This window comes from Amblyomma maculatum, chromosome 5 (genome assembly GCF_055883805.1).
Source record: "Amblyomma maculatum isolate TAMU_Amacu chromosome 5, ASM5588380v1, whole genome shotgun sequence".
Lineage (NCBI taxonomy): Eukaryota > Metazoa > Arthropoda > Arachnida > Ixodida > Ixodidae > Amblyomma > Amblyomma maculatum.
The window spans coordinates 132,767,314-132,784,312 of record NC_139348.1 but is presented as its reverse complement, the minus strand read 5'-3'; the positions used below and the strand labels follow the sequence as shown (position 1 = coordinate 132,784,312).

At 43.0% G+C, this 16,999-nt stretch overlaps 1 long non-coding RNA gene across 1 annotated transcript in view; it reads left to right on the top strand.

Annotated features, from left to right (window-relative positions):
* Positions 1-16,999, top strand: part of LOC146189606 (uncharacterized) — a 115,944-nt gene that overhangs the window by 65,693 nt on the left and 33,252 nt on the right. The window contains exon 2 of the long non-coding RNA XR_014707307.1: positions 12,318-12,373. This is a non-coding gene — a long non-coding RNA (uncharacterized LOC146189606). The remainder of the gene's footprint in view (positions 1-12,317; positions 12,374-16,999) is intronic.

The window sequence follows — 16,999 nt, the reverse complement described above, 5'->3', positions numbered from 1 at the left end:
ATGGAACCGTACAATATTCCACTGTAGTGAGAAACCTTATAGTATATGGCGCAATATCAATGTCCTTTTTGACAGACCGTTAACTGCCCACCCTCCCTTTCGCCCTGCCAAAAAAAGAAACAAACACGGCATCGTGACAATACATAGACAATAGTTTATAGTTTCTTAATGCGGACACTGGTGACAGTTCACTGACCATGGCACAAAAGTGCATTGTGCATGAAGCTATCGTATTGACAGATAAGGATGACGTATGAAGTTTAAAAAGAAGGCATTTGAGAACTATTGAATATGCACCCGTTACACCCGCTTTAGTACAATGTTGTCTAGAAGGGAGAGGTAAGGCTGCCAATACATCAGTCGAAGAAATAAGCTCTAAATTAGAACTTTTGTCATCTGCCTTCTGGAGAGGTTGTATAAGAACTGCAAGAAAATCCGCACGGTGTGGAAATGGAATGTGCCGATAGCTGCCTTAACGAAAGCTCACAAAGGCTCCTCACTCCTATTCCCATTCGGCGCAAACAGAATGGGCCAAAGGGGAATTTAATGTCTGGTAAACAAAGCCAGGAGGAATGTAGGGCTTGCTTCTTTAAAGAAGAAAGATCTTTGGACCAGCTGACGAACAAACAAGCAGCCCCACCAGACTCCAGAGTAAGAAACAAATTGTCCCGACACATAGCCTTCCACTGCGAGCTCCACATAAAGGCAGCAAAAATTCTATGCATCATCTGTGGGTTTTGCTTGTAGAATATGCAGAATCTGCAGGACGCTTCAGAAACAAGAAGAGATTGCAAACTTGTACTCGTGCAAATAGATACAGCTCTCTACACATCCGAGCTAGGGTTTGTCGTCTAAGTGACGAGATCTGCGAATCCTAGTAAGGCCCATTATTACGATACTCATGCAAGGAAACCCCCATACACGGTATGTCTTCAGAGTTTCACCTGATACCACCAAAAACCTGTGTTTTATATCCCAGTTAACTAACCCGACCACCTTTGACTTATCAACTCAAGGAGACGCACTCGAACTGTCACAGAACTGCTGGTTTACACTCAAACCCTCACCCACACTCTTTGCATCAGAAGTGAAAAGGGCATTATCATCAGAATAAGACACAACCTTGATTTCACATCGCGATAGAGAGAAGCCATGAACTGCTGTGTTGTTACCAATACTACCAAATAGGGTCTCAAGGTATAAAGCGAATGACAAAGGTGAGAGCGAGCTGCCCTGTCGAAAGGATGATTTTATTGCAATAGGCTTGGTAAAGTTATGATTAACAATCATAACTTTATCAGTCTGGTAGTGACCGCTTTATAACATAATTTGATCTATTTAAGAAAAGTATCACCAATTTTGGTCGTCTTCAATACAACAAGCAAATTTACGTCATGACACACCTTATCAGAAGCTTTTGCCAGATCAATTTGCCAGATCAAATCAGCAAGGGCCACTTGACTTACCTCGTCTGACCCTGTAACACATAATGTGCGATATGAATATAGTTTTGGATACTACGGTCTTGAATCTCGCACACTTGGTGTGGCCTAATAAATCTAATGCCAGGAGCTCCAGACTAGAAGAAAGAACTTTCGCAAATATCTTATAATCCATGTAGCATAATATTTGACGATGCACTTCAACAATTTTCAACCTCTTTTTATCCGTGCTTATCGGAATTAGTATGGTGTGACCAGTGTAGCACGTGGGAGGCAAAAAGACCATGTCATAAGCTCCACTGACAACTTCCAGTAAGGCAACTGCTAAGTGAGGCATAACGGGTTTACACATCTCACTACTTACACCGTCCGGGCCAGGTGGCTTTTGATCCTGTAGTGAATAAACGTCCAATTTGACCTCAGCTAAACTTATAGACACCTCAGTGATTGCTCGCTGCTCATCTTGAAAATGATGAAAGGCTTCTTTTAAGTGACTGAAATTGTACCCACTAATCCTGTCACTACTACCACTAAAGATGGGCATATTATAATTAAATACCTGACGTTTAGTGTATGTATCACTTCCGCAACGAGTTTCTAAAGCCTGTTTGGAAAGAGCAGCCCGCATTTCATCATTAAAAGCCCGGCGAGATGTTTGTTTAATACAGAGCCTTCATATCAGGGTGCCTCATAAAGGCACCCTGATATTAACATGGTGGACATCACCAATCTTATCGACATCATCAAGATACGATCCTGGAACAATTCTTTCCAACTCGTGCAATTTGTTCAAAATGCGCTTTAATTCACGAAGGCGAAAGCGCTTTAGGAATGCAATCCGTGATGATGTTTCAATAACAAGGTTCTTAACCTCTTGTTTGCAAAACTCCCACATCTGAAAGACTGAGAGGTCTGCACGTGCTCACGTATCTTTGAAGCAAGTAGATAGGGCGCGCTGAAATATTTTGTCTGAAAGGAGGAAACTATATAGCTTCTATAACTCCCATCGTGGGTGGAGAAAACGTCTATACTTCGTCTCACAAGATATCTGCAGCACTGCGAAAGGCCGAGCAGCCCTTGCAATTGTGCTCCTAAGTGCCCCTCGCTCCGGCGCACTACTATAGAGAATTGGGCTCCGCCAATTTATGAAGTGAGAGGTGCGTATATGCACAACTGCATATTGTAGTGCGCGTGATAATTGGTCCGGAGTGCCTCTGCCTTTCGCAGTGCTGCAAACATCTAGTGAGACGAAGTATAGTGCACTTTCCTATCTGAACAGAGATCACACAGTGATCGCTGAAAAATATCGGTCTCACTCAATATTTATGCGCATTAGGGGATGTGCCAGCAGAAACATTGAACGTCTCATATCGGGCATTCAAAAAGGATTGGAAAGGATAACGCAACGTGATAACGCAACGTGATAACGCAAGCGACGAATTTTCGATAGGGCAGTGCACAGGTCATCGCCACCGCGGGGAAATTCTCCGGGGAATTGCTTGTTTTAAGCAGTGACCTATGAGGATTATTTTAGTGCGAAAGCCTTAATGTACAGGGAAATACGGAAAACCAGAAGGTATTTAGGAAGCCTGGACTTTTCACTGAACTTCCGTAGAAAGAAACCTATTGAAATGGATTCGAATCTAGGGTCTCCCCCCTCCCCTCCTCTCCCAGTGTTTAACAGCGACTGTTCCGCGGGTTGCATTGAATGTCTTCGTCTTCGTCAACTTCTATCTTTGCGTAAATGATTGACAACACATCGTCATCTCAAGGCCCACTAAGCGTACCGAAATGTTTAAAGTCCGCGGCCCCTAAATTCCCCGCCCACCGATGTTGGGCCTTAAGACCCTAGCACCAAAGAGAAAGCGAAATGAAACGCTTTCGCTTTCGTTTCAGTGAAACAACGTGCTTTCGCATACATTCTTCGCCTTTTACCCTCTCGGCTAAGACAACTACAATTAGTTTCTTTTCTATCAATAAAAGCGATTCTGCGCCGACCTGAGCTACGCACAGTGCCGTGAGGCACTCCTTTAAGTACTGTTATTTTTATGTTTTCGGTAATTGGAGCAGCCAAAGTGAGCTCGGCCAGCACAAATGCGTTTTTATGATTTTCGTTCGTAAATTCCAATGCATCTGGCCTCACACCAGTTCAGTCAGATGCAATTGAGATCGGAAGTCGTATCACCGTACGAAGGATCCGAATGCAATTGTCCAATGGTTTTGCGCAACTTCGGATATCATGTTTCAGAGTCCCCCCACGAATGCCAGGCGGGACAATAGAAGGTCCCATCCAGGGAGAAAGGTTTGAATTATTATTTCGAATGCGTTCTGCTTCACATTGTGCGTCAGGTTCATAGCGGGTTTTAGATGAACGCCACGGTTTGCTAGAACTGAAAGGAGCAATTGTTTATTTTTAAAACACCAGCAAGGTTTAAATATGAATAGAAAATCAACAAGGCTGTATGACGTGCCATCTACATTCATTTATATAGACGACACTAAGAACTGACCAGTATTGCTAAGACGCCCTTCTTGTCTGAATAAAGGCTAAAACATATTTTCTGCGTTTATTCCCTACTGAAACAATATTATATGAGGCAATTACCTCACATTTTCTCACACGATCTCACTCAATTCTCATAAGCAATCACTACAAGTTGAATATAATTGCGTAAAATCTCATAGTTTCTTGTACATCATCATAAATTATGCGAACTAATTTATGATAATAATGTCCACCGTATGAGAGTCTATGCGATTTGGTGATATTTTGTGAGAACATTTGGTTTTTCAGTACGGTTTCTCTTCTGTTTTCTCTCTGTATCTACCTTTTTAGAGTTTTGCAATTGGAGTAAATTTACCTTTCAGTCAGCTTCCAGCCATCGTATATTTGAGTGACTGTCTAAACTGCTTGTTATCACGAAGCAGCGCAGTTCAGTCCAAATCAAATTATCGGTGCAATGAACTGAAACGTCTCCCTACAAAAAAAAAAAAAAAATAGGTTATTTATTTTCGCAGAGAGCAAGCAAAGAAAACCTGAGGAAATGGACAGCTAGGCGCTTCGGAGCTCATGTTGTGAGCAGCGGTAATAACTTACGCTACAGCCACTATCGGTGGGTGGGCACGTCGGGGAATTTCGGCTCAGTGCTATTGAAAAGCCCCAAAATGAGAAATAAAGTCGATGGAGATTATGAACTACGGAGCTCAATAACGACAGTTCTGTCGATAAATCCACGCGACATCTGCTCTTCCCATGAGCTACCCCATTATCGCAATGACCGCACGGGCATCTGAGGTGATCGCAAATATCGAACTGAATAGGAAAAAATTTAAGTACAAAATATGTCGGACGAAGTACTTCGCGCACCCTTTTCGTAGGAGAAAGTAGATAAAAGTGCTAGATGCACGCCAAATATACAAAAAAAACTGCGAAGGCTACAGCATCATAAAAGAAATGCAGAGCAATAACACAAACGACAGCTCCAACAAACGCGGGCAGCAAAGGGAAGCCTAACGCCAGTCATGTTCTTCCTGAATCGAGCCGGCTTCACGTACGCTGCACTAGGCGCCGCTTTGTTTATGGACTTTGTTATTAGTTCCACGTCTCGTTGCAGTGCGTAGCCTGCCCAGTCGCCATTATTGATAATCTTGGGAGCTGCATTGTTTACGAGCGTGGCCAAATTGGAGCGCAGGGCTCGTTTATTGTTTTATTGTGTTTTGTTTACGCCTGGGGCCTGATCGTTATCTGGAAACTCGCATTATATTTGCTATTTTTCTTCCACGACCTTCCCAAGCGGCAGGACAGGCTTGCTAGTTGATAGAGAGGCGTGTCATCTCCTATCAGCCATGGCTTGATAACGAACGGTTCAAAGCATGCTTTAGAAACAGCATAAAACGTTGCCTTCTTGTCGGTTTTGTTTGTTTTTTAGTTTTTGCTGGATCGAAAAAGCTTGCCTCTCTTTACAGTGTCAAAAGAATGTTAAAGAAAATGATACTGCGTCCTTGCTTTCCTGTGAATTTTTTCGTGTTTATCTCTCAAAGGCAGCTTTCATTTTTTTTTGTGTGTGTTGTTGAAAACCAAAAAGTGATAATGAATTTCTTTGAACCTCGTTTTTGTTTTTGAGAAGCGAAGCAGTCGATCAAAAGTAAGAGTGCGAACACACAGTTTGGCGGTGGTCACACTGGTCATTTTCTGTTTTTTTTTTTTTTTTCAAAAGTCATTTCCAGAGAGCGACTTTTGTTGTGATGTGCTGATTATTTAGCATACATGACACAACTAATGTTTACGGCAACTACACTTGACGTCTTCGTGACATTCCGATAGGATATGTAAACTTAGTTATAACGAAGTTCACCTACTAATTTCTACAGTGAGGACATGTAGTTCTATTAGCAGATTCTTGTTTGTTTCGTTTCATTCACGACAAGTCGTAGAAAACGCTAATCATTCGACAGGCAACTAATTTTTATCTTAACCGGAGTAATAAAATCTCACTAAAATAAGGGCTGCCTAAGTGGCCGAAAATTAAGGCCGCTTTGAGTTGAATTCTACGCCCAATATACTAAAGTGCTTCTTAGTTTTCTATGCATAAGCGTTTACGTAGAGCTTAGTGCGTATCTTATATGGAAGAAAAGACGAAAATCAGTACACAAAGAAAGATACGATACAATTGCCTCAATGCTAGCAGAGATAAGCAAGCACAGGTATGCAAAGCCCCCTCTGAGATCTGAAAGTCCAAGACTATTCTTGATTAAAAATAGTTAGCCACGGAGCGGCCGCATCGCTATTTGTAGCCACAATTTATGAGTAGCCAAAACTAAGCGCGCAAACTAATTGCATTCCATTAATTATTAAGGATTTCTTTGCGAATTATTTCTTGCATAGCGACTCATCCAAACAATGCATCTGTGCTGAAGCTAGAACTGCCTTGAGCTTTTCGTAGGTGCAGTTAGGAAGACTGCACGTTCGCACGAGGATTGGGGGACGCTGTTTAACCCAGAGAAAAAGCGAAGAAAACACGGGACTGGCGCCTTTTTCACAGCTAATTGATTGGGAAGAAAACGAAGCTTATTAAGCACACTTTGTCCACTTGTAGAAAGGAAGGCGAAAAAAATTGGCACAATTTCTCCTTGCAAAATGAAGCATAGAAAGAGGCTTGTATGCTGTGTAACTGATGTGGTTTATAACATTTTTTTTTTTTTCATTGTGGACTGGCATACATAGGACAAACCGGGCGTTGTTTGAACATTCGCCTCAAAGAGCAAAATAATGAAAACACTTCAGGTTTGAATGAACACCTCCGGGAATGCAACAATTGCCGACCCGTATTTGATGCGACAAAGCTGTTGTGTCGGCATCCACAGCAAATATTTAGGGAAGTGATGGAAGCATTCCATATCGCCTCGTAGAAATTGGGTCAGCAAGCCTTCGCTCTCGTCATCGAAGAGGGAAATAGGCTATCTTCGAGATTTTCGTCTTTGTTTCGATTTATTTTTAATCTTCCTCCAGGTTTTTCGTTCTTAATAAGCTTCGCTTTCTTTCCAATAAACCAGATGTGAAAAGGCGCCAGTCCCGTGTATTGTTCGCTTTGTCTCCGTGTTAAACAGCGCCCACCAAACCATCATGAACAGCCTACTACTCGCCCAACGTTCTCTTCCGTTAGCACGAGGCCTCACTTTACGAGTAAACGCCGTCCCTTTCCTTTGCTCGAAAGGCAGTCAAAAACGCAGTAGCCAAATTATACAGTATCCGATATCCTAGGCAGCTTATTATTATTAATATTTTTAACACAAATCTCTCTGCAAGTATTTCATAACAACTGAATCCAGTGCCTACTCTTTTCGGCTTGTTTTTCATTACTGGTAGTCGCCGGTACAGAGAATGGAAAACATGCGAACATGCGCCAACACATTAAAGAATTACAAATGTTGTAGTCCTTTTTGAATCGCACAAATTTTCTTAAGCGTGGTAAACATCATTCGCTGATTCAGATCTTGAAAGTTTGTGAAATCGAGAAAAGCAGCAGCTGCGGGTATATGAGTTCACCTCTAGTTTATTTCCTGCACAAGAAAATAAACTTTTTCCAACCATTCATCAACTAAACCAAGAGTCTATTTGATATTTCATTCATTTCTTTCTTATTCACTGATGGATATTCGTAATTTGTTACGATTGTTCTGTTTTGTTTTACATCTTTGCAAATATTTGCGAAATGTACGACATCTGCTCTTTCCTTCTATGCCTGCCGATATTATTTCATTAAGTTGTAAGTGTAGCCATCGCACATAGTGGCCCAGCCTTTTCCGTCCTCGTTTTTACAATTTTTTTCTGCGCAGTATTTCATAATTTAAGCTTGCAATGACTTTTAGATATTCGTTAGGGAAGCTGCCTCTGTGTACATAAAGGATTTGATTGCAAGCTCTTGATAACACTGCGGGGCAGTGTTAGGAATTGTAGTTCAAAGCTTTGTTTATTTTTAATAGAAAACGTGCTCTGAGCGCATGGTCAGGAAGATGTGCAGGTTATGACAACTTATCGCATCTTCAATTGGGGCAGTTATCGCAGTATCTACCAATGCCAGCCTCCAAAAACCCCCCTCGGCACACCCCTCTGATACAGAGCATGACAACGTCCATAGATTTCATTTTTGCTCCCATAATTGAACCGATCTTTAACACATGCAGTTGCATAAAAAGCATGTTTTGATACATTTATCGAATAAACTTCTGAGTATCAGCTGTCAGAGATGCAGGGGTTCTTCTGAAGGATATATTTAAGAGAAAGCTAAACCTGCTACAGCGGTGCAGCGGTGGCGTAGCGGTAGAACATCCGCCTCGCATGCAAGAGGACCGGGGTTCAAATCCCGGTGCCGCGCAATTCTCCACCGGATGAAAAAAAGAAATCGCGTGTCGATGGAATTGCATAAACAGTTTTGGGGTGCGACCTGATGCCGGTGAACACCTCTGGCAACGCACTCCCTCACCAGAACAGGAGTTGGCCACCCTGGTGCAGTAATTGGCCGCAACCTCCTATGATAGGCTCCGTAAAACCCCGGCCCTCAGTCACCAGCGGCTGCGGAACAACTGACCACGGCGGCGGTCAGACCTGTGACGCAGCAGGGGGTGCTAAGAAAGCCTGGCTCCGCTGGACAGGCCGCCATTGGAAACTGACCCTGGCAACGTTTAATGCTAGAACCCTAGCTAGTGAAGCTAGCTTAGCAGTGCTGTTAGAGGAACTAGAGGGCATTAAATGGGATGTCATAGGGCTTAGTGAGGTTAGGAGGCCGAATGAGGCATATACTGTACTGAAGGATGGGCATGTACTGTGTTATCGAGGCTTACCAGAGAGGCGACAACTAGGAGTAGGTTTCCTTGTCAATAAGTATACAGCGGGTAATATAGATGAATTCTATAGTATTAATGAGAGGGTTGCAGGCATCGTAATTAAGCCTAATAAGCGGTATAAACTGAAGGTTGTACAGGCCTATGCACCTACATGTAGTTATGATGACCAGGCAGTTGAAATCTTCTATGAAGATGTAGAATCGGCAATGCGAAAAGTAAAGACGCAGTATACTGTACTAATGGGCGATTTCAATGCCAAGGTAGGGAAAAAAACGGCAGGAGACAAGGCAGTAGGTGACTATGGCATTGGTTCTAGGAATAGCAGGGGGGAGTTACTAGTGGAGTTTGCAGAGCGCAGTAACTTACGAATCATGAATACCTTCTTCAGCAAACGGAAGAACCGGAAATGGACATGGAAAAGTCCTAACGGAGAGACTAAAAATGAAATCGACTTCATAATGTGTTCAACCCCCGCCATTATGCAAGATGTAGAGGTAATCGGGAAAGTGCGATGCAGTAACCACATAATGGTGAGGTCCCGAATTAGTCTAAATCTGAAGAAGGAACGCAACAGATTAGTAAGAATGAAACCCATCAACGAATTAGCGGTGAGGGGAAGGGCAGAAGAGTTCAGGATCTCGCTACAGAATAGGTTTTCAGCTCTAACTGAGGATGGCGACATTACCCTAGAGGCAAGGAACAATAATTTCAGAGATATCATTACTAGGTGCGCGGTAGAAGTAGGCGGTAGGATAGTTAGAGAGGATACCGGCAAGCTGTCTAAGGAGACGAAAGATTTGATTAAGAAACGCCAGAATATGAAAACTTCCAATCCAACAGACCAGATCGAATTGGCCGAGATATCAAAGCTAATCAATAAGCGGAAGGTGGCGGATATAAGGAGTATAACATGGAGAAAATTGAGCATGCTGTAAAGAAGGGGGAAGCCTTAAAGCGGTAAAGAAGAAATTGGGCATAGACAAAAACCAGATGTACGCGATAAGGGACAAGGCGGGCAACGTCATCACTAATATGGAAAAAATAGTCAAAGTAGCCGAAGAGTTCTATACAGATCTCTACAGTAGCCAAAGTAGTCAGGACCGTAATGAGATTGGCGGTAGGGAAAAACAGTCAGACGTTCCACCAGTGACGAAGGACGAGGTCAAGAAAGCACTAGAAACTATGAAAAGGGGGAAATCAGCCGGAGAGGATCAGATAACTACAGATTTGCTGAAGGACGGGGGGGATATCGTGCTAGAAAAACTGGCCACCCTGTATACGCATTGCCTGCTGTCATCGACGGTACCGGAACCATGGAAGAATGCAAACATTATCCTCATTCACAAGAAAGGGGACTCTAAGTACCTTAAAAATTACAGACCAATCAGCTTACTGTCTGTTACGTATAAGGTATTTACTAAGGTAATCGCTAATAGAATCAGGACAACCTTAGACTGCAATCAAGCAAAGGATCAAGCAGGGTTTCGGAAACGGTACTCTACTATCGATCATATCCATACCATCAATCAGGTGATAGACAAATGCTCGGAATATAACCAGCCCTTATACATAGCATTCATTGATTACGAAAAAGCATTTGACTCAGTTCGAACCTTGGCGGTGATGCAGGCATTGCGAAATCAGGGGGTAGACGAGCCGTACGTGAAAGTGCTGGAAGATATATATAGTGGCTGCACAGCAACCATAGTTCTGCATAAAGAAAGTAACAAAATTCCCATAAAGAAAGGTGTTAGGCAAGGAGACACAATCTCCCCAGTACTATTCACAGCTTGTTTAGAGGAAATATTCAGAGACTTGGAATGGGAGCAGTTAGGGATAAGGGTAGATGGAGAACACCTCAGTAATCTGCGATTTGCTGATGACATTGCCTTGCTAAGCAACTCGGGGGATGAACTGCAAATAATGATCGACGACCTAGACAGGAAAAGTAGAAAGCTAGGCTTGAAAATCAATATGCAGAAGACTAAGGTAATGTTCAACAGCCTCGGGAAGGAACAGCAGTTTACATTAGGTAGCGAAATACTGGAAGTAGTAGGCGAATATGTCTACTTAGGACAGGTAGTAACCGCAGATCCGGACCACGAAAAGGAAATAACAAGAAGAATACGATTGGGATGGAGCGCATTTGGCAAGCACTCGCAGATTATGACTAGCAGCTTACCGGTATCGCTCAAGAGGAAAGTATACAACAGTTGCATCTTGCCTGTACTCACCTATGGGGCTGAAACGTGGAGGCTAACCAAGAGAGTTCTACTTAAGTTGAGGACAACCCAGAGGGCTATGGAACGAAAAATGGTAGGGGTAACATTAAGAGATAGAAAGCGTGCAGAGTGGGTCAGAGAAATAACTAAAGTTACCGACATTCTAGTAGAAATCAAGAAGAAGAAATGGACATGGGCAGGACATGTATTGCGAAGAGACGATAACCGATGGTCGCTGAGGGTAACAAACTGGATTCCAAGGGAAGGAAAGCGTAGCAGGGGGCGGCAGAAAGTTAGGTGGGCGGATGAGATTAAGAAGTTATCAGGGGTCAAGTGGATGCAGCTAGCACAAAACCGGGTTAAGTGGAGAAATATGGGAGAGGCCTTCGCCCTGCAGTGGGTATAATCAGGCTGATGATGATAGACCTGCTTGCTGAGGCTTGAAACTCCTATGATAATAATTGTGCGTTTGTAGGAAATGAAGCGCATTTGACTATAGATCGTCCTTTAACAAAGGCATCTGCGCTGCCGGTTGCACTTTGTTCGCCATGCTTAAAAAGTATGAAGTCACGAAAACCTTGCAAGTAATGTCCTAATATATTTCCTTGCAATCTTTAAACATTTTAACTTGTCATTAGTGTTGGCATCCCAAATGTTATGAAGTTATATGAACATTTAGCTCCTAGAAAACTGCTAGACGTCAACCTTAAGGTTTGGTAGGTTTCCTTGCAACGTCACATTCAAATTATTAACTCAATCACACTATTGCGCCAGTAACAAATAATATTCCGCACAGGCTACCCAGGGCTCGTTTCGCAAAAGTTTGTCGAAGCACCACTGCGAGGGTGGGAGTGAGATGTGTAAGTGATATATGTGCGTATTAGTTTTTCTAGGAAAGGATGAACAAAATGCCGCTAGGATTACTTTTGCCTTGTATGGACAATTTTATTTGCGGTTACTTTTTTGGTAATTTGAAGCTTACGCAAACAAATTTAGTATGCCTCTCGAGCCATAGCTTTCCCGATGTTTCTGAAAATACCTGCAAAGACTATACGAAACCCTGCGCATGCGCTCAACCGGAGTAGTGTTGGCAATAGGCACGATCAATCATACGGAAGAGATCGCACGACAGCTTTTAAATAGGCTCGGGGGGGGGGGGGGGGGGGGTTGCTCGTTTCATCGGGTACTCTGAGTACGTCCGCGCGTGCGGTCTGTATTCTGCACGCGCTGAATACTCACTTCTCTCTTTCTCTCCTGTTTACGTTGTTTGTATTGGTATTAAGATTAGTTTTTTCTTTTTTTTTTCCAGAGCCACTCAAGCACAGTTACAAGCTCTTGCCGCTATTCTCCCTTTTCGTTTTGATGGTAAGTGCTTGTAATTTTCTGATATCTCATTTGCTTTATGTTGCGAAAGAAACGGCTGACAGCTTTCGCGAAATAAATGGCCGGGAATGCAACTGATGTTCCTTCGGTTATTATTTCTAGCAACAAAACAGCGCATACAACCCTGAAAGCGTCCTCACTAGCACTGGAGCAACCTGTTTTCCTCTAACAGATTACTTCATCTTTTCCATCTTATGATGTCGCGGTAAACAATAAAGTTTCTCTGCCATTGTTACAAATTCCAAGGACTAAGCCTTCAAGATATTTCAAAAGATGGCCGAAATTGCGCCGGCATCTTTGCTATAGATGAATTAAAGAGCTTTATATTGTTGTTTGTATTCGCAATTTGATAAGGGACGCTCTTTCATCAAAGAGCCCATCGACTAAGAATTCTGACCGATGTTGAATAAAGTGAATCATGTGGGCGTGGTTGAATTTTGATTATAGGAGGAATGCGTATTCCTTGAAGCTGGTTGTATAAAGCAGGAAAATTAGGGACGCGCGCTCAGAACAGCGTTCAAAGAAGACTCATTTTCCACTCTGTGTGCTTCCCTGCTTTCAGTTATGTTCGTACCGAAATGAGATTTTCAAACACGTGGGAAATAATTGGAACTCGGGGAAACAAGAGCAAGCAACAGAACTCGAAGTTTGCTTGACTTGTCTTTAAGCACTGCTGCTTCCTTTGCTCGAAATTATCTCGGAAAAATGCCATTTGTAGATACAGTTGCATTTTGGTATTGATGGCGTGTTTTGGCAAGATGTTTCAAGATTCGGGCATACAAGGCTATTTTGGCTCATTGCTAGCTGTCGGCAGTTAACAAGATATTTAATAAGAAAATTTCTGTGATGTCGCACGGAGTATAGCGCCACTTCGATTAGCAGTGTGTAAGTGGGAGTTAGTCAGTGCAGTCTCCTCCTTTTCTAGGACAGTCACATAACGAATATATTAAAAGTTGTCTTGACTACGGGTATGGCTTGTAAACGGTGTTGTCAAATATATTTTATATGGCATATATTCATTCTGTTACTTTGAAATTTGTTACAATTCAAAGCGCCCACCTACAAAGTATCATGAAAGTTTTCAGAATGAGCTCGTCCGCAAAAAAAGCGTCAAAGCTCTGTAGTAATTCGGGAATTCGTTGCATTAACAAGTTACGTAACGCCATAATGCACATGTAGTTGATGTTCAGTCCTCGAAGCGGCTTGGCACATAGAGTACGACTGTTAATTTTGCCTTCGTATTGTTATCAAAGCAATATTTGGCCATGCGGAGCTGGCAGGAGTTTTCACCTTTCTACTTCTTTTTGTGGTTCCAGCACAACATTAGTCGAATGCGCATTATGTTCCTATGCTTAACGCTGAATTGTGAGGCTCAATTCTCTTGTCAACATTCGTCAGAGTTGCCCTGCTAAACTGGGACTTCATCATCTGGCATCATGCCTATACAAAAGGTAATGCATGACCCTTAAAATCAACAGCTAGGATGCTGGGAAGTATGCGAGCGACTCTGCTTCTTACCCTTCAGCCTCTCAGTACTTGTACGAAACGATTGAACTGATTGTAAGCGTATGCAGGTAGGCGCCGTAGCCAACGCAGACATATCTGAGCAGAGGAACAGGCGCAATAGCCGAAGCTAGAGTTTTCAACACTACAAGTAAATACATTCAAATTGTCAGGAGTAAAGAATGCCATCTGCACGAGATTTTTGTGCAGTTGAACCATATCGAAGAAAGAAACAACAAAATAAAGAAGGAACGAAAAGGAGTAGGGAAGAAGAAAAAATTGGGGAAAAACTACACACAGACAGACACAGACAGACAGACAGACAGACAGACAGACAGACAGACAGACAGACAGACAGACAGACAGACAGACAGACAGACAGACAGACAGACAGACAGACAGACAGACAGACAGACAGACAGACAGACAGACAGACAGACAGACAGACAGACAGACAGACAGACAGACAGACAGACAGACAGACAGACAGCGTTGTTTTTTTATTCGAAGATTTGTCATGTTGCATAGAATGCAGCGGTCTTTAACTTAAAGTATGTCGTGTAGACTATTGTGTTCAAGAAGCCGGAGCAGCCTCCGGCTCTTATTGTTGTCCATTAGCCACAAGTACAGGTCTTCCTCCTCTGTAACCCACAGTCCAATATCTTGTTTTACTATTGTTCTTAATGTCTACATCCCTTTGCACGACCATAAAAGGAGACGAAGGTCCAACTCGGAGTCTGGCCTTGGACACTTAGGGCATGTGCCTGGCAATGCATCTTCTTGAGTGCTCCATCGATATCTCACCTACGGAGTAAGGTCCGCCCCAGCCTTGATTCTTGCAAGGGAAACCGGCTCCATTATCATTAGGTTACGAGGGGAGAAGGGTGGGAGACGGGAGTGCAGGAAGAAATCAGGGCACGTGCACTTTTCTTTAGATTTGGATAACGGAGCGGGGATCGAATGGGAGGCTTCTGGGTGAGGTACTCGCGTTAGGGGCTGGTACGTAACAGCGTCTATCAATATTCTGAACGTTTTCTTGAATCCAATGTATCTAAATACGTTTGAAATTGTTATTTAGAGCATGTATCTCCTAAGCAATAATTAAGGTTTTATAACTCTCTTGATTGTTTATTAGCCGCTAGAAAGTCGTTGTAAATGGGTAAATGTAAGCTTCCCTTATAGACAGCATGGTATTTATAGTCTCCATCGCATCACGGGTAGCGTAAAGCTTAATTACCAGTCATTCCGGCTGGTCCGGTATTTACTCCCGATGTGTGAATAACTCAGCATGTATAGTGCTGGTAGTTTGCCATTCGTCAACCCCTTTGAATGACCGATGCGTCTGTATACTCTAGACATATTCTAGGGCATATATCAACCAGTGGACGTGTTTTTTGCCACATTTTACGACTGAGTTTAGCAGTATTTTTAGGTGTCATTGCCATGTATGCTCAAGAAGGATGGTCTATTATAATTTTTGTCTGGGCTGTTGCCTCATTTTATACCGCTGCAACAGGCGCAATTACTTTCTCTTTAAATTTCTTGTTTCTTCTCGGTGTTAAGTAATTTTCAACAGTTTTCAACTCAATATACGCATTAAGTATACGGACGAGCGTATGCTTTAGAGAAATCCTGTCGAAAAAAACTGCAGAATGGTAACAAAAATGAGACAAAATATTCTGTACTTCTGTCGTAAACGTCAGATCTTTCTGTAGTTCTGTTGTATCTTTCTGTTGTACGGTAGTTTTTTTCTGTAGTATTTTCTTGTTGCGTGCAGTCCTGCAGGATTTTTCTTCGGTAAATATAGAAAATCTTGATGCCGCCACCGAAGGTCTTGTTGTCACAACAGGTTTCGTTTCGTCTCAAAAAACAGAAATTCTGTCGGGAGAAGAGAAACTTTTCTGTGCGTATGTTTTGACTGGGCCCCATAGTAAAATCAGGTTAGTCATGTTCTTTCCTTCCTCCCCTTTCTGAGATGCTTCTCAATTTTGCGGGCGATGTATAGTTTATGCACAGGGTGAGACGAAGAACGGAGAGCTTGCTTTAACAGACGAAATAACTTTATGAACAATAATACCACAAAGTACAGAAGCTATTAAAACAGAGAGGCGACTACATGACGAAAGAGGCTGACTGAAGACTAAGCACAGCTCAGAGAGCTAGCATGATCACGTTTGAGCTCATAGCTCTGTTATCACGACTTTGCTTAGGCGGGCTCTGCCTGCTACCGCAGTCAGAGCTTACTTTAGAACCGGCGATCGCCACGTGGTACGGTCCTAAATAACCGCGACGAAACTTCCAGACTGGGTAAGGAGTGTTGGGCGACAGTACGAACACCGCACCTCTTGAGAGCTATGCTCCTCTCCTTCGGCTCACTAGTGGCACCTGAAATTCTCTGGAAGTTGTCTGCACGTGGGGCCTTCTCAAGGACACGAAGTTAGGAGGACCAGCTCCGTTCGGCGGGATTCATGCCCAAGGCACCGTGCCTTCTCGCCTGTGTTATGGAGGTGAGGAGGCGCAGCGTGCGGCCATGATAGCCTAATCGACCGCGCTTGTTACTAGATGTTTCTCGGCCTTTCCATTTCTGCCGCTTTCTCCGGCGATCACGCCGAAACATTTGAAAATGAACCGCCCGAACCTAGGGCTTACAGCGATAAAGGTGCTCGTTATATTTCTATTTATTGATTCTGATTCTACCCACTGTCGTTTTGTGACGTGGAACTCAGCTTAGTACAGTATGCTAGATTGAGGTATTGAACGTACAAGATGTCTAGCTATATCGGGTCGGACCCACCCATAGATAAGGTTCGTTTGATCATGAGCATGGTACATCGAGCTGTTCTGTCATGCTTGTATACGAAGGATGGACGGGCCGAATACGAACGCCTTTTTCCGCATTCCGAGAATGACCTCACCCATCAAAATGAACGCATTTTCTCTTCTGTCTCGCGAGGAGTATTGTCCTACCCCCTCCTTTTTTCATTTTCCACCGCGTACACCCGTCGAAAGAAAACGATGACTTTATATCAGGCCCACAAACGGAAGAAAAAAGTATATGGGAGATGTTTAAGCTCCTGTTTTAAGGGTATGACGCGATAACGTAGG